The sequence below is a fragment of the Natrix helvetica genome (assembly GCF_964273705.1).
Source record: "Natrix helvetica genome assembly, chromosome: 4".
Lineage (NCBI taxonomy): Eukaryota > Metazoa > Chordata > Lepidosauria > Squamata > Natricidae > Natrix > Natrix helvetica.
The window spans coordinates 35,439,566-35,466,763 of NC_138550.1; the positions used below are offsets into that span (position 1 = coordinate 35,439,566).

At 38.1% G+C, this 27,198-nt stretch overlaps 1 protein-coding gene and 1 long non-coding RNA gene across 5 annotated transcripts in view; one reads left to right on the forward strand and one right to left on the reverse strand.

Moving 5' to 3' along the window:
* Window positions 1–1,073, reverse strand: part of CBLB (Cbl proto-oncogene B) — a 76,630-nt gene extending 75,557 nt beyond the window's left edge. For 3 of the 4 annotated variants that reach the window (XR_014175328.1, XM_081952469.1, XM_081952467.1), the window contains exon 1: window positions 1–613. The gene's annotated coding sequence lies outside the window, so the exon portion shown is untranslated. Of the gene's footprint in view, window positions 614–934 lie in introns of those variants that run through there. The other variant, XM_081952468.1, reaches the window with a different exon arrangement.
* On the forward strand, window positions 494–23,894 carry LOC309391765. The gene is made up of 3 exons (XR_014175329.1): window positions 494–625; window positions 19,627–19,751; window positions 23,540–23,894. It is a non-coding gene; the product is annotated as an uncharacterized lncRNA (long non-coding RNA).
* The last annotated feature ends 3,304 nt before the right edge of the window (window positions 23,895–27,198 follow it).

The window sequence follows — 27,198 nt, forward strand, 5'->3', positions numbered from 1 at the left end:
AAGTTGGCGAACTACACGCGATACTTGTCTGTGGGTACCGTTATAGTTTTTTTAAAAGTACCGAGGGAAAAAAAATAAATCCCAGAATGGAAAGGGAAAGTTGTATTTTTGTTAAATCCACAGTATCCAAGATGAGTTTCAAGCAACCATCAGCCTCCTTTGCGTTTGCCTGGCCAGCTTTGGAGAGGTCGAAGGTTAGGCAACTGTGTCCCCAAGAAGTGCCGCCTGGTGAGCTTTTCTGCCGCCTCACTGCGACCTCTTGTTTTCTCTTTTCCCTGCCTCCCCTCCGGGCACACAACAGCCCGCAGCGCAGCCCGTGTTATTAAATCCCAGCAGTTTTCCTGGTTCCGGTTTCTTGGTAAGCGCTCTCCGTCCCTCGTTGCAGCCCTTGCAGCCAGCAGCACCACACGGCACGCCTTAAGCCTCCGCAGCGAGGCCGGCCGAGCCAAGAGCGATGGAACGCCTTTCCCCCAAGTCGTCGCGGTTGCTTGGGTTCCAGAAGGAAACATGGGTAGTTACTTCGCCACCCCGGGCCCGTTGCGGCGGCGGCGGCAGCAAAAGCGGTAGCGGCAGCGGCAGCAGCGCTGTTCTCGCCCGCTCTTGCTCCTGGTTCGGCGGCGCGAGGGTAAGGGGCGTGTGGAGGCGGGGTGCGGGGGCGGAGCTAAAGAAAGGCAGGGACAGGCGGCGGCGCGACTCGCTGCAATCCAAACAGCGGGCGAGTTGACTCGGATGGTCCTCGCCGTTCGAAATCCTGGGATAAGAAACCCGACACGCCGCCTGCGCGCTGGAAACGGCTCGCGCCGGTCCCTCCACTCCCTACCCACCCGTTCTAACGGTATTAGGGTTCCGTTCCCAGATGTTGCCCAATCAAACGCGAGCGCGCGGCGGGGAAGAGGGAGAACTGAATTGAAACAGAGGCGCTGAAAGGACTCACATTCACAGACCACAAAGAACCGAGACTTGGCGAAGGGAAAGGGCAAGAGAGGCACAGAGCTCATTTTCTTAGCCCTCCCTACTTAAAAGAAAATGCGGGGCAGTATTGGAAGTGTGTTGGTCCTCCAGCGCCTGATTGATAAAGTGAAGGACCAATGGGAGCGCGGGGAAGGACTTCCGGCTCTGCGCTCTCCTCCTACTCTGACTGTGATTCATGAATCAGTTGGAAAGGTGAAGCGGTGGGCGACTTCGGGACTTCTGCAGAACATCTGTAAAGGGGCCGGAAATAACCCTTACGGAAAAGAGACTGAAACGACATTTTTTGGAGGGGGGCGAGATGACTTGCATTAGTAAATAAGCCATTGATTACGGCGGTAGGGAAATGCTTATATACTCATTAAGGGAAATGGTATTCGTAGTCCAAATCTTGTTGTATTTAAGTCCTATATTGCCTCACTCCCCCGCCCTTGCGTGCATGGGCTTGTCAACCAATATTTAGAGTAATGTGTCATATTGTCTACCGAATTGGTAATCCGATAACACTGGAGACAAGATATTTTTGAACTCCACAGCACTTAAATTGTGGCTAGACCTAAAGAAGATTGTATGAACGTTGAGAATTATGTCTGCACAATACAAAGTTTTTTTCTCCCTCATATAGAATTTGGCACCACACAAAGATAAGTATTTTAATCCACAGCATGTAGTTGAAACTTCTATATTGCCATAAATAGGAAATAGGATCCCTGTGATTATATGATTGCATTCTGAGCACTTGGTGCCCAGCTCACAATAGCAATGGCAGACTTGCTTCAGTGCTTTACAGCCCTCTCTAAGCGGTGTAAAGAGTCAGCATATTGACCCCAACAATCTGGGTCCTCATTTTATCGATCTGGGAAGGATGGAAACTGAGTAACTCAGAATCAAAGTCCTGGAGTGAGCATTAAGTTAGCCCTGCAGTACTGCATTCTACTTCTGCCAACCTAGCAGTTTGAAAGCATGTAAAAAAATGCAAGTAGAAAAATGGGGACCACTTTGGTGGGAAGGTAACAGCATTCTGAACGCCTTTGATGTTTAGTCATGCCAGCCACATGACCACGGAGATGTCTTTGGACAGCGCTGGCTCTTCGGCTTTGAAACAGAAATGAGCACCACCCCCTAGAATCGGGAATGACTAGCATATATGTGCCAGGGGAACCTTTACCTTTACTGGATTCTAGCCATTGTGCAGTTGACACATGTTCTATGTGCACATGAATTTTCCTGAATATATGCTTTGTAGCAGAGGTAGGTTGCACATGTTTTTTTCCACCTTATATAGAGTTTACACAACAGCTTTATGCACTGCAGTTCAACCAAATGGATAAAAAGCAATTCATTCCAGAAGTTGTTTATTTTAATAAACATTTATTACTAAGGGAATATTATGTGATTAGTGTACAAATTCCCCAACCATGTACTACTTCAGTTAGGAAAATGAGCTGTCCAAAGAGGATATGCCCTGAGATATGGAAAATGTTATGAAAACAGTAAGAGTTGGTTTGGAAAATTAATGTGGCCTTAAAATTCAAATCCTGATAAAAATGGTCAAAAAAATCTGGGAGGTTTGTCCTATTCTGGGATCTTGCCATGTAATTCATCCAGATCTGCAATTTTATACTAATTAGAAATAAATAGTATTCTTGATCATATTATCTGATGTTTAAGCTTTATCAGTACTTTCTACTTCTGTAAATAAAGGTTTTTACAATTATAAATCTGGGTTTCCAGGATCTTATGTAAATGAAAGCAGAATACCTAGCTTCAGTGTCTGACTTATGATATCCAAGCAGCTAAAATGCTGCCTGATATCATATTCTTTTGCTGCTAGATAGTCATATTGACCATCTATATTTGCTATTCCCCATCTTTATCTCTGCTTATCGGTCTGGCTTGACCATTAAGATAACATTGAAAATGCCAAAAAATAGTGCGCCCACAGTCTCCTGAACCTTAACCTTAACAGGCTTTCCCTTCCCCTTTCCTTTCTCCAGTAGAATAAAGAGAAAAAATACTTTTGTAGCTTTCACTATTTACAGGTAGTTCTCAAGCTTCTCATATAATCATGTCTTCCAACTTCTGCCAATTTCCCCATTGACTTTGCATACAGGAACCAAACAGAAATCACAATTGTATGATTGCAGCTTGCAGCTAGAGTCGTGGTGGTGCGGTGGTTAGAATGCAGTACTGCAGGGCTAACTCACTGTTCACTCCAGTTTGATTCTGAGTGGCTCAAGGTTGACTCAGTCTTCCATCCTTTCAAGGAGGAGCCAGATTATTGGGGTCAATATGCTGACTCTTTACACCGCTTAGAGAGGGCTGTAAAGCACTGAAGCAGTATGTAAGTCTGCCATTGCTATTGTGAGTTGGGCACCAAGTGCTCAGAATGCAATCATATAATCACAGGGATCCTGCAACAGCCGCAACTCCTAAATCTAATCTTAAATCCCCTTCATTTAGAACCATTGTAACTTTGAGTGATCAATAAAAGAATGATAAACCAAAGACTACTTTTATAAAGTATGTATAATAAATACTGAAGACAGTAGGAATAACCCACTTCAGGAAGCTCTGTGAATAAATAAAGGCAGTAGTTGTTTCTAGTATTAAAATACCTTGTATGGCACTGCTAAAAGTTGATAGATTTCACTGTAAATTTAGGTGGACATAAAGACTTTCTATCCAATTTTCATGTACATATATAATTTGTTTCAAAATTAATTCCCCTTACACTTTATAGGTATTCTTCCTTGCCTTTAAAATAATGACTGATTAAGTTTTAGTTTATTATTTCTCTTAGATTTCATCAGTATTAGAGGCAAAAGTTGTTTTCTCATACTGGAAGCAGACCATAAAAACAGTTAGTTGAACAACTGTTCAGCTAAACTTTAATGTGCAGGGTTTAAGTTTCATTTATCACATTATAAAAATGTGTACGTTTAGGCTCAAAACCACTTTTCCCCTGAGGAAATTAATTGTTTTCATTTCCATGTCACTTTTTAAATAATTTTATTCCAGCTGCTAAAACAGGTGCTGTGGGTTCTAAGTAACAATATTCTAATGCCATAAAACCACTTCTCTTATTTCTTCAATCTACTTTATAATATTGCTAACATTAAATCATTCTGATTTTATTCAAAACTCATTGAAATATGTTTTTTTCAGTTTTTCTGTCAAATTGGGGTTTTTTTCCACATTAGGAAATAGGACTTCCAATCATACTGAATTGTTAAAAATAGTAAAATTGTGTGGCCTTCCAATTTATCATTTTCACTTTTAAGAAAGAGGAGCTCAAATAATCTTTAGCTGTCTTTTGGAAGAATTATTAGGATAAGGCCTGCCCTTGCTACAAGCTTTTGACTATTTATTGCCCAGTTGAAGTTGAAGGTTATTTAATTGTTTTGACAGTTGAGGAGAGTTATTTTGTTTTTAATTTAAGATAGACAAATTAGGCCTCGACTAGCTCTTTTAAACATGGGACACAAGAAGGTTTCTGTGAAGAATTCTTACTCTTAGTAAAAGTGTTATTTTCCTTATGCAATATCCTACAAATAAGAAAGTAAATACTGTAGCTTGCTAGACAAAAAGTGTCAGAATAGATTGCTTTGCAGCCACTCATTGCTTGTTTCATCCTTACTTTCTACTGCCAGTAAAGCTCCTTCTTCAAGAGCAGAAGGAGGTCTTGACAGACGGGAAAAAAGGTTCCTTTTTTGTTATTCCAGCTGTACAGGTATTACCAGTACAGTCTTGTTCATCCCATGCTAGACCAAATTCAGTCATCTCAGAAGAAAAAAGTGTGGCAGGAAGATAAGGGGAGAATTGATGCATCTAAATTGAAGCTGATTCTCCAATCTCAGAGAAAGCTATCCAGTTGACTCCATGATCTTGAGATTACAGGCTACCCATGCAGTGGTGAGTGTCAAATAATTTAACAACCGGTTCTCTGCCCTAATGACTAGCTGGGTAGGCGTGGCTCGGTGGTCATGTGACTGGATGGGTGTGGCCAACTCAACATCACTCGTGTTGATGGACGTTTCACCTTAGCTGTTACAACGTAAGAAGGGTTAACTAAGGGTTTCTGTAAGAAGGGCAATAAAGATTAGGCTACAAGCAACACCAGAATGTTTCCTTCATGTCTTCCCTACCGGATTAGCCCTGTAAAGTAGAGAAAAACAAAGTGAGATTTCTTCCAACAACCGGTTCTCCGAACTGCTTAGAAAGTTAACAACCGGTTCTCCCAAATAGGTGCTGGCTGAATTCTATCACTGTACCTATGTAATAAAATTCTGGGAAAATTCTTCCTAATATTACTTCCAGTGATATGATTTGAAATTAAGATTATTCTAACCAAAATGTATTTGAGAGTATTAATATGTGTAGTAATTGTATTTACAATAGAAGCATTTATAATAAATGTGCAAGCTACTTTCTCATGTCTGAGACTCTAAAACTGCAGATGTATTTAGTCTTTTAGTAGTCTTCTGATCTCAGAAAAGTGATTTGTATTGCTTTAGAGATCAGTAATATAGAATAAAGATGACATACTTGAAATTATTATTATTGTAAGGAATATAAAATAGATAAATGGATCTGTCTGTCAAAAATTAAACTGAGGGAATATGTACTTTAACCAATTAAATTATATAATAGGCATAGTGCTTTTGGCACAGTACAGTAGATTTTAGACAATCTTGTTGCATTCATAATTAAATTTTACAAAGGGCTTTATCTTTAGAAGATAAGATTATTTATGGATATTTTTGAGGCCTTATATTTTAAAGAATTGCCTAGGGAAAATACAAGTAATAAATTTTGTTCCTATCACCTTGTAATGTGCAGGCATTGGTGTAGTTCAGGAAAGATTTTTTTTTAATGAATGAATGCCAGTGAAGTAATTCTAGGACAAGGGTGTCAAAATTGATTTCATTGAGGGCTACATCAGGGATGTGTTTGATTTTGGAGGGCTGGGGTAGTGGTGGCCAGAGTTGAGCGTGGCCATAGAGGGTGTTTGACACAGGCGCAAGATGCATTTTCCCCCCTTCTTTCTTTCCACAGTTCTTTACTATAACCATTTTCCTATCTCTTCTACCAGATATTAAAGGCAAACATTTATTACTTACTCTTCATATTCCATTAAACTTTTTATTTCTAAATTTATACCCCATTGTTTAATAGTAAATTGCTTTTACGGGAAGAAATATAATTGCAATCCAGTCCAAGCCAGTCCTCCTGCAGCACTCCGTATGGCCAGCATTGTCCTGGCCACCGGCAGAGGCATTGCAGGCCAGTCCTTTGATATTTCCATGCTGGCCCTGTGGGCAGATTTAAGCATTGAGTTTGAGACCCCTGTTCTAGGCTGTCTAATACCCTTCAGAAATATGTATACACTAGAACATTATATTAATCTGTAAAATACTAAATTTGAAAGGCTGATTTTTAAGAGCTTCCAGAAAGACAATTCAGTGTAGAAAGCATTCCCTGAAATTAGGAAGAATGAAAACCATAAATATAGTATTGAAAATCTCTAGGATTTACTTTCTTTTTTACACTTATCCTGTTGCATCTATATACATTGAAATAGGACACAGTCAGAAAAATTAAGAAGGCTTCCATAATTTAGAATAATTTGGAGGCTGAAATATTGATAAAATGTCTTGGGTCTTTTATTACTGGAGGAGGAAGAATCTGCTGGATAGACAAGAAGCAACTGCTTGCACTTTGGAACATTTATCTGAATCTTTCACAGAATATTTTCTGACTAATAGGAAGATGAAGATCATGAAGCATTTTTCAAACTCATGAATCATTCTAAAAATTGCAAAGAGAATGAGTACCGTATATAAATAACTATGATAGCTATGAACACAGATGTAGGAATTTAGGACACTGAATTCACTGCATCATTGATTTCAATAGCATATGTATTTGTGGTAATTGTCTTCAGTGTGTCAAAGAATTCAGGAATTCTCTGAGTTAGAGTGTCACTCTGGATCTCAAGTAGGATCTCAAATCGTACTATATATATTTAAACTCACTTATTGTGACATTAAGCTGAGCTAAGAAGGAATTTAGGAACAGCATTAGAGATTAAAACACCAGTTTCTAATATATGACAGTCACCAGGGATTCAAGGTCTAGACAAACCGATCTGAGCACAGTTCAGATTAGCTACAGGAAAGCCTATAACTCAATCCCGCACACATGAATACTTGGCACTATACAAAGTCAACAGGACATTAAGGACCATTCTCAATAGAGGTGGAGATAGCATCCATACATGGGTTGACATGACCGCCTTCTGATTGGACTGAGTCTGATTAAAGATAGTTAAGACACACCCCTTGTTGCTAGCCTTACCCAGCTTTTCGACTCAGTCCACTTCGAGGACGGTCGTGTCATCACTATCTCCTTGAGATATTTGTTTCTGACTGCTTGAAAGTATTGAGTATATTGGACTTTCCATATATTAATTATATTGGGACTGGTCTGTCAATGAAGGCTGGAGCGACAGGGCTTGGGCCCTCAGCTTGCCCTGGAAGACATCACCTGGCCAGTGGCACGGTCAGGGCAGGAGAGAGTGCAGCACTCTTTGGAAGGTCACTTAGTGTGTCCCGGACCCCACTTCGCATAATAATCGTTTCGTTGCTGTGGCTTCCCTCAGGATAGAGCCTAACAGCTCCTGCATGGAGGCTTTGAAATTCCCGTGCTGTGGCAGCTTCCTCGTGACTAGCAACAAGGGGCGTATCTTAACTATCTTTAATCAGACTCAGTCCAATCAGAAGGCAGACAATCTCAACCCATGTATGGATGCTCTCTCCACCCTATTAGAAGAGGCGTATCAGGTAAGTACCAAGGCCCTTTGTCAAGAATTCAGTGGGACTGTGGAACACTGGACAATCAACTTAAGTCAACTCAAGACAGCTTACACAAGTGGCTATCAAGTATGATGTAGAACCGTGATGGCGAACCTATGGCACTCATGCCACAGGTGGCACGCAGAGCCATTTGTCAGGGCACACAAGGTTTGCCCTGTTAGCTGGCCAGCGTGCATGTGAGCGCTAGCCAGCTGACTTCGGCCTTCTTTTGAGGCCGTTTTTCACCCTCCAGAGGCTTCCTTGAAGCCTCTGGAGCACAAAAAACCAGTCCTACGGGCAAACTGAAAGTTCAGGAATGGACTTCTGGTTTGGCCATAGGGCCGTTTTTCACCCTCTGGAACCTTCAGGGAAGCCTCCTAAAGGCCCCTGAAGGCTCCGGAGGGTGAAAAATGGCCCTATGGCCAAACCAGAAGTCACAATTCCTGAAATTCCGGGTTCCCCATGGGTCCATTTTTATTCCTCTGGAGTCTACAGGGGCCTTCAGGAGGCTTCTCTGAAGCCTCCGGAGTGCAAAAACCGGGCATATGAGCAAACTGGAAGTGACTTCTGGTTTGTCTGTAGGTCCATTTTTCACCCTCCGGAGACTTTAGGTAAGCTCCTGAGGTCTCCGGAGGGCATGCGGAAGAGCGAAGGAGGCTGTTTTTGCCCTTCCCAGGCTCCTAGAAAGTCTCTGGAGCCTGGAAGGGAGAAAAAGCCACGCCAAAAGTGGGGGGGGCTGGTTGCATGCACTTGTGCGCAGGTGCATTGCGCACATAGCTATGAGTGAGGCACACCCATGCATGACCCCCTCTGCTCCCCCCGCTTTTGGCATGGGAGCCAAAAAAGGTTCACCATCACTAGTATACAACAAGGAGATATGCTATCTCCACAGTTGTTCAGCAAAGGCTTGAACCTTCGCATCCAAATATTCACAAGGTTTGAATATAGAACTACCATCAGCCACATTGTCTTAATGGATGAGATCAAACTGTGTGTTAAGTGAACAAGATATTCATTTGCTCCACCTGATATGGATCTACAGTGAGGACATTGGCATGTCACCTGGATTGGAAAAATGTAGATGATGATAGTTAAAAGAGGGAAGGTATTTAAGACTCATAGGATGGAACTCCCAATAGACAATACAGCACACCTACAAATCTTTGTATCCCACATTCACATGACAATCATCATAAAGTAAGGAAAACATTAACAGGACATTACAGGTCCCAAAGAGCCAGCTCAGTGGGAAAAACAAGATCCCTAGTGACTACCACTGATTATGTTACCTAGTTTGGGTAGTGAAACCTCTGCAAGAAAACAACCTAACTCAAAGAGCACCAAGCACCCCTCATTTCACTCCTAAGCTACAAATATTCTTCTTTATAGAATCCATACTATCAACCCAGCCATTTGTCAGATATCCTGCTAGTATTGTGAGCTGTCCAGAGGAAGACATGTAGACTACCTATGTAAAGACCCAAAAGCTCTTCGCAATCTACAGATATTTCCATCCTAAATCCAATACCCATAGGCTGTACATCAGCCGGAAAGAAGAGGGGCAGAGTCCATTGTCAAAGCCACTGACCTGGTTCATCCCCAGAAGACCCACAAGTTCATCACTAAGATTCTATGAGTTCTGAGAGAATGCCTGAGGCAGCAAAAAACATTGCAAAAAGATCAAGCAGAGGAAGTACTGGGCCAAGGCAAGACCCTGAATGGAAAGTATTGTCAACGGATAGCTGAGTTAGCTGACATTAGGAAAACCTACCAATGGTTGGAAAGAGCTGGATTAAGATATCACTGAGACTCTGAGCATAACAGCACAAGAACAGGCACTAAGCACCAAATCCATAGAGTCAGGGATCTACCACACTAGACAGGACCCAAGGTGCAGACTATGCAGAGAGAATTCAGAGATAGTCCAACACATTGTGTCAATGTGTAATATTCAGGTAGAAATAATATAGGTTGGATGGCATAACCAAGTATCTGGCATTGTGTATAGGAGCATCTGTGCAATGTATGGAGTAAACTGCCAAGTCCAGATTCCACATGGAAAATAACATTCCATGGAAAATAACACAGCTAGGATCCTGTGGGACTTCCTGATCCAGACAAGCAGGCAGGTACTGGCAACTTAGCATTGAAGACCTTGGGGAAACTGTTAAGAACTCTCATAATCAGGTCTCTGAACAGATATAAGAGGAACATTTAAAGCTCTATACATAGAACTCAGTGAGGCAAATAACACTGAGGCCCCAGAGTTTACCACATTAAACACCTGCTGGCTGGGATATCTAAAACTGAATGTGGCATAGAGACTATCATATTGGTTAAAGATCAGATTTTTATCCTATAGAGTTGCTACTGCTAGTCTTAGCTGACAATTATCTCTCATTTTGGACAAAAGCAGTAGAGCAGAAAATTAAGACTATCTGGAATGCCTATACTATATTCTTATTAACTGTGGACTTAGTTCAGGCCAAAAAACTAGTGATGCAAAAATTGGATGACATTGAATATCAGTCTGAAGTCAACCCATAGTTTCAGAATCCCAGAAATATGCCAGATATAGGATGTTATGAACTTGAAAGATACTAAAAGGATGTTTTAACACCACATATAACATCCCTCTATCTGGCAACTATTGCCAATATTTATCTAGCTCAGCACACTTAGCTTTATGAGGCTGGGGAAATTGATACAATTCAACATCTCTTCTTTTTTTAAAAACCAGAACCTTTATACAGACCTCAAAAAGGACATTATGACCTGTCTTTTATTAAGTGCGCCTGGGGGAACAGATAATTTTTACACCTATTCTGAGAGTGAAATGACAAAATCACATAGCCAAATGTATAGTTACAGCAGTTAAAGCAAGGTGACAACTCACTTCAAATGTAGGTTGACAATCCTTTCTTTTAACTGTTTAATTTTATTTGGTGGTAATCTATTGACCATCTTTGATAATAAATAAATGATTTAATTTAAATAAGTAATGTCACACTCTCTACAATTCAAAGCAGCAGTGCATCTGCTAATTCTATTAAAATAGCATTGCAAAATAAAAAACAGATATAGAAACCAATTCCTAATATTCTTTTTTCCAATCTTTTTAGCTTGATGTGGGAGAGCTATAAAAAGTTAAACATTCTATGGTATTATGTCTTCAGCTTGTTTCTGAAGAATGGCAAAGATAAAAGCACTGAGATGTCACTTTGTGGAAGGTAAAAAAAAATGGTTCAGGTTGAGCTTGACCCTGTATGAATACATCGATGTAGCATTTTTGCTAGTAGGACAGAAATAATTGGCACTATCTTCATCATGGATCAGTTTGTGACTTCTAGTATTGTCTACAATCCTGTACCACCAGCTTAGCATAATCATGCATAGTTTAAGCCAACCAAAGACAGCCAGATGTTACTACCTGCTAAATAATTGTGCAAAAAATTATATGGAAAACTAATACTTTGTATTTTTATATTCACCTTTTTAAGGTATTCACAATAATTTTGCTGTGGAAAAAGAAATCCTGCTGTGTTAGATTTGATTCAGCAAAAATAGTTTGTAAACTATTACAAGGTTAAGGTCTAAATTCTGAACATGTATTAGTATCTGTCTAATACTTAGATCTGGCATAAGCAAGACATTTATATTTTGAGACAGAAATGGAGATGGCTTCCTCACTTACAGTAAAATAACTGCCAGAAATAATTCTATACAATAGTAGAGTTGGAAGGGACCTTGGAGGTCTTCTAGTCCAACCCCCTGCCTAGGCAGGAAACCCTATACCGTTTCAGACAAATAGCTATCCAACATCTTCTTAAAGACTTCCAGTGTTGGGGCATTCACAACTTCTGTCCCCTTTTTTTCCTTAGAATGAAGACTCATCTGAAGCTTTAAGTGTCTTCTGGGAGGAGGGTGGTGAAAGCAAGAGAATGCAAAATTATATGTCTATAGTCACAGTTCCCTGTAGCTTAAGTCTACAATATTTTACTGCTTATTCTTGAGTTTCCTTCCTTGTGCAACTTGACTTTTCCATGAATCAACATGTTCTGCTCATCGTTATTAATCTATTTATGTTAAATGGATTCTAAAATATATGCTGATAAAAGTTGATAATTTGTCATGTTTTCATAGCTGCGAAAATTTGAGTCTCGCCATGTCTCTTAATAGGGTTGGTCTCTTTCAGTTCTGCTTTCTCTATTAAAAGCTGTTTCTGTCTTTCCGTTGTCATACCTGTAGTACCCAGGAAACAATAGAAGAAAAAGTGAACTTCTCTACTTATTTACCAAAATGGCTATGAGTATAAATACCAAGAACTTTTTCTATTTTCTTTCCCATTATTTAAAAAAAAATGCTATAATGATTATTTTTAATGGAGTTACCCTATAAGGGTGATCTTGCAAAGTTGTAAGATACATGGAAATGTAGGTGCTGTTGCATTAATTATTTGTATTAATGGTTGTTTGGCAATCTAATTTTCAGAATTTATTGTATATCCAGACTGTATGATGTTTATTGAACAGTAGGAAGTATCAATAAACGAATATTTGTAGCTCTGGATTAAATTGTGGGATCCTTGGTGGTCTCTGAGCTTGGGAGTTTGCTTGCAGATGTTTCATTACCAAACTAGGTAACATCAGTGCAGTTTTATCTTGCAGAAACATCTGCAAGAAAACCACAAGCTCAGACAACACCAAGGACCCCACAGTTAGAAGTATGTTTAACTTCAGATGGTTTGTAACAATATATATAAAAACATAGTTTTTAAGATAAATCTTTACATCAAAATAGCAAGAGTACAATCATAATTCTCACCCTTATAAGTATATCATTTACATTTCTTGGAAAATGAAGTAGTTGAGAAGTTTGTAGACTGTGTATGTAGTGTCTTTTGATTGAATGTACTAAACTATTTTATTTATAGATTTTCTAGTAAAAATAATAAATATGCTGGGAATAAGTAACCTTTTAAATTAAAGATTTGAAACCTGGTAATTTTTGTATGACCACTGATTGTATTTTACATTTTGAAGATGGTTAAAAGATACAAAGTGGTGGACTACATCATACATGTGGATGCGATAGCTTTCTTTTGAATACATGCCTCTTTCAAAACATATATTACAATTTTCACTTTAATTTTCCCATGGAAACTGCCCAAAAATGTTAGCAATCAAAATCAAAGGTATTCCAAGGATCACTGTGAATTGCATGTTCCCCTGAGTATGCAGGTTGTTTATACTGGACTAAGTATATCTGTCCATCCATCCATCCATCCATCCATCCACATATTGCCATGCTCCAAAGGACATCTGTGGTTTTCAGTATTCAGTTATATGTAAAAATACACATTGGTCTATATAAGAAAAAGCAGCAGAACCAGGTGCTTTGGTGATATCATCTGAGTCCTTGAATCTCCAATGTAGTCATGAGAATGACAAAAAGCCAACAGAGTTTAGAAAGCCATGGCCTTGGGTTGTAGGACCAGCAATCTTATGTTACATTATCACAACATAAGTGAAAGTTTGGCTAAGCATTTCAAGGACAAGAGACATTTCACATTTGGAAGGCTTCCTGGCTTGAAATTGGCTATTATTTAAATACAAGCAATGAAGCAATTTTTTTTGCCAAAACTTAAGGTGAATGACTAATTTTTGTCTTCTGGGACAGAGGAATCGTTTTTCTGGGCTGAATACTAACAGCTGAGACATTGTTATTGTTGTTCTCTTTTATTTCTGCCTCTGTTACTCACTGTTACTGTTACTTATTCACAGTGACGTGCGGTGAGGTTTATGGCTGGTGAGGCTGGTGACGTCATCAGGAAGGCGAGGAATGGGACCACATGTGCTGGAGGCTCAGGCTGCCTCAGTGATATAAGTGTATTAATTCAAATAATTGGCAACTTTTTCAAATCACAACTGTTTTAGCAATTTTGAAAGCATCTGGATGCATTGTAAAAATGACTGCTCTAGAAATCTACCTATTTACAAAATGTTTCCAATAGCAAGTGTGAATAAATTCCATTTAATAGAAAATTTGTAGGGCCCCAAAGCATTCCTGCATAAATATGATGCTAGAGGCTTGGCTTGCTTTGTACCATAACCAATTCTTTTATATATAGTTTTTTAAAGTTCAGGGAAATCTTTTGATTAGCTGATAAGGTATCCTGTAATACAGTCCTGTGGAATTTGAAGTTCAATTCAAAATTCAGATTGCAGTCATTGAAATTTGCTGCTAAAGCAGATTGTTTTATGTGACCCAATTTATACTATACTGTAAGACAAGTGCCATTACTATTGCCATTACTCTGGAAAGTAAATAACATAAAGATGTTGTGATTAATATATTTTATTTTTCAGCAAAATATAGATAAATAACCAATAGCAAGTAGGTCCTCTATAGAGAATTTAGGAAGCAATTTGATCTCTGTTTCCAATATATAAGATAAATCATTAGGTAGGATAAAAGGTGAAACAATGTTCCAAAAAATTAACGTGCATTTGACATTTAGTATCATTCCTTTAAGACTTTTTGATAGGAGGAAAAAAAAACACTGTTCATTTAAGCATGTGTGGTCTTGCGTTAACCATTTTCTTTGTGATAATATTATGAGTGTTGGGTTTCACACTGCTATACTTGATTTATCTAAAAATCAAAATTAGGGGAAAAACTGATTAGACTAACTACTTCTGCAAGTATATTTTGGACTGATATACAGACACCTCACAGTTTCAAACACTGCATAACACTTATAACGTTGGACTATGAACGGGTAAATTTAAATTCTTAACAGTAAGTGTCCATGAACTTTTGCTAAGGGGCTTTCCCCTTTTCAGTCGAATTAGCCTTGTTAATGTCAACGGAAGTGAGAACTGTAACCACAGGCAATGTGTCTTTGCAGTTGTCAAATCTCCCTTTTCTTAATTCTGCAAATATGAAACTTATAACCTTTTAAGAATTGTTCCTTATTCCAATATTTCTATCACACATTTTTATATTTATGCACTATATATTCTCAGGCAGCATCAGAATCCCATTTAACCAGTTAGTACAACATAAAATTATCAAATGCTCAGAAATAAGCAATTAACTTGCATTAGTACAAAAAAATTATGAAATTTTATTCCATTGGTAGAAGGGTCACTTTAAAAAAAAATTAAAAAATTGCTGCACCCACCTTTGTTTTTCTGTTTAGATTATTCAGTGTCCTCAAGATAGTCACCATTTATTATTTTCTTTTGAAAATCCAAGTACTGTTAACATCTGTTCATTTCAAAGAGGCTTCGGATAAATTTTCAGAGAAACTGAAATAAACCAGTATTAGCAATAATCTTTGATGGGCTACTTTTGTAATTTCTATCTACAATCTCAGTACAATGAACTCATAAAATTTGGTAATTTGGTTAGCTCCAACATAAAAATGTAGCTGATTGTGCATATGAATGAAGTCAGATTTCATCATATCCAAAGGCTTCCAGTATAAGCAAGTCAGTAGAAATCAAGTCAGATTTCTATTGCTCTCCATAGCAATACATCTTAAAATCTCAAACTAGATATATATTCAATGTGAATTAATGAGAGATACTGTAAAATGTTCAGTGTTCTTTACAAGTGTTTACTAATGTTTTTATTTTCCATATTTATTATTTTTATAAATAACTCAAGGTGGCAAACATATCTAATACTTCTTTCTCCTGCTATTTTCCCCACAACAACAATCCTATAAGGCAGGCTGGGATCAGACAGTGTGACTGACCCAAAGTGACCCAGCCATTTTTCATGCCTTAGATAGGACTAGACTCATAGGCTCTTAGTTTTTCTTGTAAGGTTCTTTTTGCTGTTCTTACTACCCCTCCCTCAAAAGATTTCAGTTTGTTTTTCAATTGAATTGTACCGCTTATAGTTATATTAAGCATGAAAAAAATTCTGAATTAATTTATCTTGATCTGATTATTTTTTTTACATCTCAAAAACTTGGCATTTTAACTTTCTGCAGTATATCCACTGTATTTGCAGATATCTTGTGTATTTTATTATATGATATTCTATTTACAAGAACAACACAGAGCACCTACATTATTTACAGTTTAAAATTATTAAAACCAAGGGACTTTCATTGTATTAGTTTATGTAAGTAGTGTTTAAAATTTCATTCCAAGTTATCATTCAATGATGAAAGTTCTTCCTATTTGTTTTGCTTTATTCCTTATTCTTTCAATTCTTCAATGAACATTTTATTTAAAGAAAGAAGTATAGCTGACATGCTGTCTATTGTTTGTTCTTTAATGCAATATAGTCAGATTTTTATTTCACAGTTACTATGTGGATAGTCATATCATCGATATATTAAATTATATTACATATAGGAATTAAATACATATAAATTAAATCAATATACATTAAATCAAATTTAATTCTTTACTGGTTCCACCCACACCTTTGCCCTTGCCCTCCCCACTTATTGGAAGAGAGTTTTTACAACGCTACTAAAAGGCCAAGTTTATAACATTCTAAAATAAACATTATCTTCAGCTGAGTGAGAGTTTGTGAGAGAAAATGGGAGAAGGTAAGTTCAATTTATATGAGCAGAAGCAATACAGCTCAGGTATGGATACCATGTAAAGAAAGCATTTCAGAGAGACTCTGCCTTAATTGACTCTCTATAAGTCTGCCTGGGAATTTAATCCTAGAGTTTCCAAGATCATGGTGTTTTTTTTCTCCTGGCTAATAATAGAAATGCTTTTCCGAAATCTTTGCTTCTTTCTTGCTTCTTTGTAGTTATGTTTAACAAGTTGAAAAACATTGGGTACAAGGGATATCTCCATCTCTCTGAAGATGGAGGAGCAGTGTTTGCTACCTTTGCCTTTACCTCATAAAGACTTACATAAGGGACAGATTTTACACTGTGATGACACAATGGATATTTCAGCATTTTGATGAAATCTTTATTTGACATGACACTCTTGTTGCTCGCTCCCCCTCCCCCCAAAAGTAGGTAGATCTGATGCATGCACAATCAGGAAATAAAACATTAATTTGATGTTACTTCTATTATGTTATTCTCAGAAATGTGCTTATCAAAATATGCCTGAAAATATTGCTTGCTGCTGATTCAACTGAGGCAACTTCAGAAAACCTCAAAAAGAGGCATGTTTCCAGATAGCACACTCACCAACTGAATGTGGAAGCAAAAAGAAATCATTGAAAAAGCATGTATTTGTTGCTCATCATGTGGGTGTGACTATGGCATCCTCTGTGTCATAGGGTTGAAAAGGTCTTGGAAGTCTTTTTGTCCAATCCTTTGTCCAATGCCAAAACTCTTCATACTATTCTGGACAAATGGCTGTCTAGTTTTTCTTGAAAACTTCCCGTGATGGAGCACCCACAACTTTAGGGGACTCATTGTTTAATTGTTTAATAACTGTCGTGGCCAGGAAATTCCTTGTTAGGTGTGGTTTGGATATCACACTGTAAAGCTTCCAGTGTAATTATATGTGGGATAGACCATGAGATATGGTATTGCCTAGGGCAGCAATGGCGAATCTTTTTTGCTTGTGTGCCATAAGTGGGGGGAGCGCAGAGGGGTCATGTGCAGGCGCACTGCACCCATAATGCAATGCACGACCCCCCAGTGTGAATGCACGCACTACAGGCATGACCCCTCCATTTTTGCATGCTTTTTTCGCCCTCCCCAGGCTCCAGAGGCTTTATAGGAGCATGGGGAGGGCGAAAACAGCCTCCCCCGCTCCCACGGAAGCCCTCCGGAGGCTTCAGGGCCCTTCAAGAGACTTCCCTGAAGCCTCCGGAGCAGTCAAAATGACCCTCTGAGCAAACAGGAAGTCCATTCCTGAACTTCCGGTTTGCCTGTAGGGCCAGTTTTTTGCACACTGAAGGCTTCAGGGAAGCTCATGAAGCCTCCGGAGGGCCTATGGGGGAGCGGAGGAGGCTCTTTTCGCCCTCCCCAGATTCCTATAAAGCCTCTGGAGCCTGGGGAGGGTGAAAAATGGCTTTAAAAAAGGATGAACTCAGCTGGCCAGCGTGCGCATGCACAACAGGGCAGTGCCTCGCGTGCCCTGACAAATGGCTCCGCGTGCCACCTGTGACACGCGTGCCATAGGTTCGCCATCACTAGCCTAGGGAATGGTCAGATTAGACACAGCATAGCCTGTAGCTACATAAGGAGTAGAACAAAAGTCTCAGAAGAGACTCTCCATAAGTCCTTGGGCTGTAAAGGTGAATCTGGGACAATTATACTTTCAGACTTTCAATACTATGTTAATATGGCTTTACAATAAAATAGAATTAGTTTATGTAGTCATGTTTACAATCAGGTCTATATGGTAAGTGGAGTCTCTTGTGCTCTTTGAGCTTGATTGTTTTCTTGCAGACTAGGTCACATGATCAGATGTACCTGGTAAGGTTGACATCCAACCTTAAGGTCGAATTCTGGGCACTGCCATATTGAACAAGACATTGACAAATGATGTGCAAAGAAGAGTGACTGAAATGATAAATTGCAAGCAAATAGATTTTTGTTGGACAACAGGAGAAACTATGAACTAACTGCAGGAAGTGTTTAAACAGAAGCTGGATGACCATCTGTTTGAAAAGCTAACATAGTGGGTTAGACAAAATGCTTTTCAAGGTTTATTGTATTTTATTGTAATATTGTATTTTTCATTTTTAAGCAGAGTATATGCTTAAAAACAACAGCCAAATTTACTTTATAAATACTTTATTTACTTTATAAATCTTCACATCACCTTTGGATTTTCTGTTCAAAATCTATTGACAGCAAGATTTCTGATGTGTATTAAACAAAAAGGTCATTTCAGACTTTTAGATCCTTCTTTCTTCACTATGCTCTATAGATTTTCATACAAACTATTATACATATTACTAGAAAAATAGTACTTAGTGCAAGTATCCCTACATTTTTGGCATCATAGCACACTGTTACTAGATGTTAAATGATTCAAAGCTATGATGCAACATTAGGGTAGAGAACCTTTTGGCCCAAGACACATTTAACTTCTGAAAGCACATAGTAGATTCATTCACAAAATAGCTACCATGGAAAATGTAAGAGCTTCATAAGAGTCAATGGTCACAAAATAGTAGACCTGTGGAATTTTGTCTGTTTTCCAAAAACACATGGCAACGTGATTTAAAAATTAAGTGGCCAACCTGTGTCAGTTACTGCTAATATAGCAAATGGCTTCTGTAAATGCACAATGCAAGGTCAGAAGCCTGCTCTGCATAATGGAATTGACAACGAGGCTTTGAGGTAATACGATAGCAATAAATGGTGTTGCCTCTGGGCCACAATAAATCAATCTCTAGTGTGTCTGTAGTGCAAACCACCATTTGAGGCAAACTATTCTAACACCCCTACAAAATACCTTTTTAACAGAAAACCAGCTCACTCTCTTACATGCTCTATTTGGTGGGGGTCCAAACTTTCTACCAATAAATGAGGTATGGGCAAGTACTTTGCAGCAAGCCAGCTCTCTAGTTTTGTCTTTTCAAACAGGAAATGTTTGTGCACCAAGAGGCATCTTTGAATACTGGCAGCTATCATGGATATACAACATTTGGCTTATTTGGAAGGGAAGCCTCCCAATTCCATTTTGTGTCTAAATATGTTAATTTATTTTTAGAAGTATAAAGCAATTTTCAATCTTATAAAAGGAATCTATAAAATATTTTAACACTTGGATCTACCAATTGTCCTGCTTATCCTAGCTCTGGTGGAAAAATATTATTTATCTGCTACATTTTCCTTTTCCAGTTTTAATGATTCATGGGATTGGAAAAGAAAAAAAATGAAGGAAAACTTTATTGACGTAAGGAATTGCATAAGAGCAGACGTTTCCAACTATTTGTGACTCTCCAGTAATGCTTCATTCCCATGTGGTACGCATTTCTGCTGCATTTTTGTGAATAACTGCACATACTCCCTGTTGACTGTTTGCAGGAAAAGGAAATGTTGATGTTACTAATCTAGGCTTTGACTCCCCCCCCCCTACCTCATTAGACAGGATTCCCAACCACAAATTTAGCTATGTCATTTGAAAACTTAATCATTATTCCACTAGTTGGGAATCTAAAACTGAAGAAAAAGCTTTACCTTCGTTCAACACTTCCAGTAGCCTTATAAGGACATGAGGGCTTTGGATTGAGCAACCGTTTCTTCTATGGAATGTTATTTCTGTCTAAAGCAAAAATACTGGCACATTCCACCCAAACAGCCAGATGCTTTTAACAATACTTCAGAGATCTGCAGTATATAGATTCCCTGTACTCTGCCAACAATTTCAAATATCGCTAAAATTGGTAAAAATCTGAATTTAATGCAGTATTTTGATGATACATACCAGGGATGTCAAACTCACAGCCCTCAGGCCTGATGTGTCTCGTACTGGCAACGCCCACGCCTGGTTTAGCAAAGGGGAAAAAAGTTGTAATACATCATGTGACGCCACCATGACAACACGAGTTTGACACCCCTGATATATACAAATAATTTTTAAAAAGGCATTTGATTGGTAGTTTCATTTATCCAATAAGTGAATTGGGTAATTTAATACTCTGCTGAATTGGTGAAGTACAAAGAAATTACAGTTTAACATTTCTGAGATATAAATATCTAAAATGAAATGGTTACACACTAGAAGCTTAATCTTACAAGAATTTGAATTCCTTGCTATACCCTAACATTGAATGGACAAGGAAAAATATTGCTTGACAACTTCTACTAAATAAAACCTTCCTGCCACATAATCTCCGTGAATTCCCAGATTCAATGACATGTTTTTGGGTGCACATTTAGTTCAAAACTTTCAGTCCCGTTACTGTCCGTTCAGAATGCTTTCTGGAACACACCTAATAATTTTCTGTGAGTATAAGTGAAAATTGATAATGTTAGGCAAGATGTTTTCATTTCTTTACATGTTGTGATAAGGTTGAAGTATCTTTGGAAGATATCTTGAGAACATTTGACTTGTAATTTTCGACAAAATTTGATGCTTGACAACCAATATTTAAAGTTAAGTGGGTAAATGAAAAGAGCAACATGCAGTGTTGATAACTTATGCTCTTTTTAAAAGGAAAAATACTAAACAATACTACCTAAAGAGTGCAAAGGTTCAACATGTGGCCTCAGAAGCCATTAATAACCATCAATTAAGTCTTAGGAGACACTCCATAATCAACAAGATGCAGATCTTCTCTGCCTTACACAGCAGAGAGGAAATTACACATGTGCTGGAATAGATACATATGGATAAAAGGGAATTTTAAGAGACCTGGGACCATTTAGAGCAGGGCTGTCAAACTTCCAGCCCATGGACCAGATGCATCAGGTGCTGGCCATGCCCATGCCAGTTTAGCGAAGGGGGGAAAGTGCCCATATGTCACGTGATACCGCCGTGATGACATAAGTTTGACACCTCTGATTTAGAGCTTTAAAGATTAATGACTTCAGAAAAACACTTCTAGTAAGCAATTGCAGTATTTCTCTTGTTTACTAAGTTTGTAAGCTGCTGAATATTATGATTCCTGGCAACTTAAACAGAATAAGAAAAATAAATAAAAACACAATAAGAAAACCTAATAAGGAGGAATATAGTTTAACAGTTGTTCTACAACCCTTCCCCAGTACCAGAATCTTGAATAACTCAAAAGCCTCAAACCAATGGCAACAATATTAAAACAAAAGATATATACACAATAAAGAATAAATTATAATGTCAAAGGATCACATCTCAAATTCTCTCAATAGAGGGTCTGGAGTTTGATCCTTGTAGCTTCTAAAAGAACATTACTACGTAAGGTAGTCTAAGGAGACACAATCAATCGCCTATTTTCTATCTCTTTTCCATCTATCATTTGCCCATAGCCTTAACCTGGTTCTTCAGGTCATCTCAAACTCATTGCAGAGGTGGGTCCTTGCCACTTCTAACCTCTTCTATAGAAGAGGTTCCACAAATCTACAGTGCCATTCAGAACCGGTTCCAGCTCTCTCCTCCTGCCTGTCCGCACATCATCAAGATGAAGAGGGAGAGGAGGAATTCTGGGAGTTGAAGTCCACAAGTCTTAAAGCTGTCAAGTTTTAACACCCCTGGGATTTTTTTTCTAAAGGGTTAGGGGTGCAAGGGTCTTGTAACTTGACAGCTTTAAGACTTGCATACTTCAGTGCCAGAGTTTCTGAGCCAACATTTTGGTTGCTAAGCAAGTGCATTGTTAAGTAAGTTTCACCACATTTTATAAGTTGGCCACACTCACCCAGTCACATGGCTGGCAAGCCACTCCCACCCAGTCACATGGCCAGCAAGCCACTCCCATCCAGTCACATGGCCTGCAAACCACTCCTACAAAGCAGGCCACACCTACAGAAGTGGTTTTAAAAAAAATTGAAACCCACCACTGACTCATTGTCACTATAGCTGAGTCCATCTACCTTGCTCTTGGTCAACATTGTCTTCTGTTTTATTCTCCGATTCTAAGCAATCAGGGCCTTGTCCAGAAAGCCAGGTTTTAAAATAATGTATCCAAAATAGGATAATTTGAGCTGTTCACTTGTGCCTCATCTGGATTGATTTATTCAACAGTTGATTTGGGTTCTTTTTCTTAGACATATTGTTCTCAGAAGTCCTCTTCACCACCAAATGGATACATCAATACTCTTCTTTATAATGCATTTTCAAATTCCAATTTTTGCTTCCAGAGAGTGTCACAGGAAATAGTGTTGCTTATACTGTTTTGATCATTGCAGGTAATGGGCACACCATGTCATCTGAATATCTTTATCAAGGCCTTTATGTCTGTTGAACCAAGTGTAGTCTACAGCATATTTTGTTATTGCTTGTTCTTTTACTGTTGATGTAAATCGTCTATTCATACGTAGTTGTTAGGGGGGAAATCATTTAGCTTAAATGATTCCAGGATTATTTGGTCTAACAAATCTCCTTGGATTAGTTCTGGAAGATAATTAACCCATTAGGCTATATCACACATGATATATTAATCCAATTCCCTAACTTAGTTATGGATTTCAGGTAAGCATAGCTAGAGGATATGATATATCTCTTCCAAAAGTGTTCATCTACAATAGCAAAATAAATCTGAAGCCAGAATAAAATGGATTTGTAAAAATAAATGTATCCTTAACTGACTTTAGAAAGCTGGAGGATATAAGTCAAGAGACTCTAGGTCAGGGATCTCCAATCTCGGTAACTTTAACCTGGAGGACTTCAACTCTGCTAGGAGTTGAAGTCTGCCAGGCTTAAAGTTGCCGAGGTTAGAGACCCCTGACTTAGGTCACATAGCTACAAGATGTTGTCTATATTCTCAGACTTCCATAACTGATAGATCACAAAACTGGAAGGCCTTTGCTGATTCCCAGGGGGTATGACTATTTACTCAACTGTACATTTAGTTATACAACAACTTGTGTGCCATTTTAGTCACCAGCTGTAGAATAGTCTCTTATTATTAAAAACAAACAACAACAAAAATCTCATGTTCTTTGGTACTGGGAAGATTTAAGGACCACAGCAAAACTTACTGTCTTGACAAGTCTATTGACTTTAGTTATTTGAACTTTCCTAGAATATTCAATATGTTTTTGGATTCTGGAGTCTTCTGGGGCTGGACTCGTTTTAATAGTTTTAAATCTTGTAAGTCACTCCTTTCTCTTTCAGGTTATCTTGTTTGTAGAAGAAACTTACCAGAAACAGAAGTGGCCTATCAATGGATCTGAGGAAGTATTGCACTTAACACGCACACACACACACACACACACTCGCACACTTTGAGACAGAGAATTATTATTACCCTGAACACACTTTTAGGAAAACGAAGATCGGAACGATTTTGACATTGCATTTGTTTTCTTCCTATAATAGACCTTCAGAAATACTAGCATTACATTAGTCTTATATTTTAGGGTGGTTCTCTCTCTTTTTTAATTCATTTCCCTTCCACTTTTAATTATTTATGTGCTGCAAGTTCAAAGCTGAATATTTCACTTAATCATATACTGAAGAGCAGTGACTCTGTTGTTCTGGTTCACTGAACTTTGTTGAAGTCTGACTAATGGTTGTGCCTTATGATTGTACACGTGAACAGTTCAGATCATTAAATATAAAAAAAGGAATATGCAATTGCTGTGAATTACTGACTATTAAAAGAAATAGTTCTCAAGTCTGGCAAATTTGGTTTTTCGATGCAGATTATATCTTCTAACATACTTACCTACAATAAATTATTGTTGAGATGAAAGTCAGATTCTAAACTTCAGTATCATGTTGCTAACTTATGAGTCTTGAATAACTTGGCCTACATTACTTGAAATGCTGCCTGTTAGACCTGTTAGATTGCTACAGTCAAGAGGGGAATTTTGTTATATGATATTACATACTGCAAATAGGGCACTCACTTACAAAAAATCAATTTTAGCTACTAACCCTGACCATCCTCAGAATTAAATTTTCATCATACATAGATATATTATTTTAGCATATGATGATGAACATGGCAGAAGAGAAATAAAAACAATCCATATACATTTATACAAAATTTCTATAGAGGTACAGCAGTGGCCTCATAACTGGATGTTCAATTCACACGTTCAGGTGTTTACCTCTGACGTTTCTTTGTGTAGATCTTTTAGGGAACCAAAGAATGCACTTCTGGGCAATCTTGCACAATGTGTTTAATAGTTTGCATATTAGGAACACAATCACAACAAGGAAAATCTTTTCATCCCCACTGATACAGGGCAGAGGCACTTCTTCCAGTATCACACCTAATTATGTTCAATTTCACCCAGAAAGAGCAAGGCAGGTTAAAACCAGTTGGTTTGGTAGAGTGATTATTAATGATCAGGCCAAAAGAAGGTACCTTAGATCATTCCTCTCTCCAGGCATTCTTGGGGTTAAAGCAGGGGTGGAATTCAGCATGTTCTGACAAGTTCTGGAGAACCAGTAGCGGAAATTTTGAGTAGTTTGGAGAACCGGCAAATACCACCTCTGGCTGGCCCCAGAGTGGGGTGCAAATAGAGATTTTGCAATATTCTTCCCCCCAGGAGTGGGGAGGCAATGGGGATTTTGCAGTATGCTTCCCCTGCCACGCCCACCAAGCCACACCCACAGAACGGGTAGTAAAAAAAATGAATTTCACGACTGGGTTAAAGTAGGATGTTAAGTGAATAGCTGTTTTTTATGCTGGCCTACAGGATTTCAGTCCTGTGATGGATTGGGCTAATAATTTGTGTACCTATTGCTGAGGTGGAGAGAGTGTGTGTGTGCGTGTGTGTGTGTGTGTGTGTGTGTATACATACATGGCTACATACATACAGTACATATCTATCTATCATCTATCTATCTATCTATCTATCTATCTATCTATCTATCTATCATCTATCTATCTACCTATCTATCATCTATCTATCTATCTAACTCAGGTGTTTTTCTGAAATCTAATGTACTTTTATTAATATAAGTTGTATGAATGGTTTATTCATAATTGTTTTTGTAATATTTTTTCTGTTTTATTCTCTACATCACTTACAAATTATCCTATGAAAGTGGCTTCAAATTATTATTTGAAATAAATAATGAATCCAGTGGCATTGTTATATCTAACTCTTCTAATAAAAATACTTTTGTGGTTACAATTAAGAGAATTAAAATGAATTCTCCAAAAAACAAAAGGTTTTCAGAAATGGGGGGGGGGTTTCTAAACAAATAAAGCTTCTCAAAACATCCTAATGGCCTTTTTCACCTGACATCCTATTGGGGTCAGAGTTAATGTATCACATGAACTCTATAACCCTAGTCAGCAGTAAAGAGAATAGCTTTAACCTTAAACAACCACAGACCTGTTCAGAGCTATTTTTAACTACCTCCTGTCCACTCTCTTGTACAAACAGAAAAAGGGCTTAGTAGGGAAATAATCCTTTTTCCCTGATGCGCTCAGAAAAACAAAGTTCTGTTACAGCTCCAGCAAAATTATTTAGAGTCTTGTCCTGGTAGGCCCATTTCATTTATTTAATTTTCAAAACTTTAAGATAGTTGACAGAGATATATTCTAGATTAACAAATCGGTTAAAGCCCTGCTCTTCTTTAACATAGGTCAGACCTGTCACATGGATACACTTTTTATTGACTTTTAATGCATTAACCAACATACAATAGATTGTAGGCCTACGTGGATCAGCCCTAAACTAAACTGGAAATTTATGGCTGAAAGAGGCCTAATTCAATTTAAGATTGTGAATCACCATCTGAAAAAACCCAATTTGATTCAATCTGTTTCAAGACTCAAAAGATAATTTTAAAAAATTGCCCTTAGGATATAGTGACAAAACTATAATGACGAAAGTTTAAAAAAAAAAACCTTTTCCAGCATCTTTGCATAAAACAAATATAGAAACTACTGATGATGCAATAAAACCTCAAAATCCTTTCTTAGTTAAGCAAAGGCAGCCTAATTGTACAGATTTTTTAAAGTGCATTTGGAGATATATATTTACGTCTTAGTTAATTCAAGTTTGCTCATTCAGACTGTTGTAAAGAAACAGCCTTTGGATTACCTTGGAATATTTGCCACATATCTTGCCACATCAGAAATTGCTTGCTCTGCTAAATGCTACATCCCACATAAGAATGAAGTAGGATTGTCAGTGGGAGACCAGGAAGTGGGAGTGAGATGTCATTTGTTTATTCATTTGGCTTCAGTGAAAGAGTAGAAAGCAATCACACAAAGCAAACGCTTTCATAAACAAAGCAGGAAGCCAAAACATTAGAAATTCACTCGAATATGAAACATAGTGACCAGTTTGGGAATATGCTCACTGTACTTTTGTTTTCTTTTGAAATGAATGGATCTTTGTTCAGAGCAGCATTTTACAAGAAAGCACATTTGAAGCACAACACAAATGACCCCAGGCATCCTCTCCCTAGTCTATAAATTAATTTTTATGTACAGGCAGCACATGATGCAAGATATCTGGTCAATAATTCATTAGTCATTTTTAATCTTTTCAGCCACTCCTAAATTCACAGAGGATATTTATTACTTCTGGACAGCAACATTTACAATAAAATACTTTTGCTCGTCTTCAAATGGCTCAATTTTGAGATTAATGGGATGGAGAGAGAAATTCTGCAGTTTTATATGCAATAAAACTTCTGCACTTCTGAGTTAGTGTCCATAGGATTGCACTGTATGTAACTTTGGGGCTATCTCACTACTCCTGGTGTAGTCCTACTTTTTTTGTAACCCTTGACATACCCTTTATGTGCAAAGGCAATGTTTAATTATTTCCAGAATCTGTGAACTAATCAGATGATTTTAA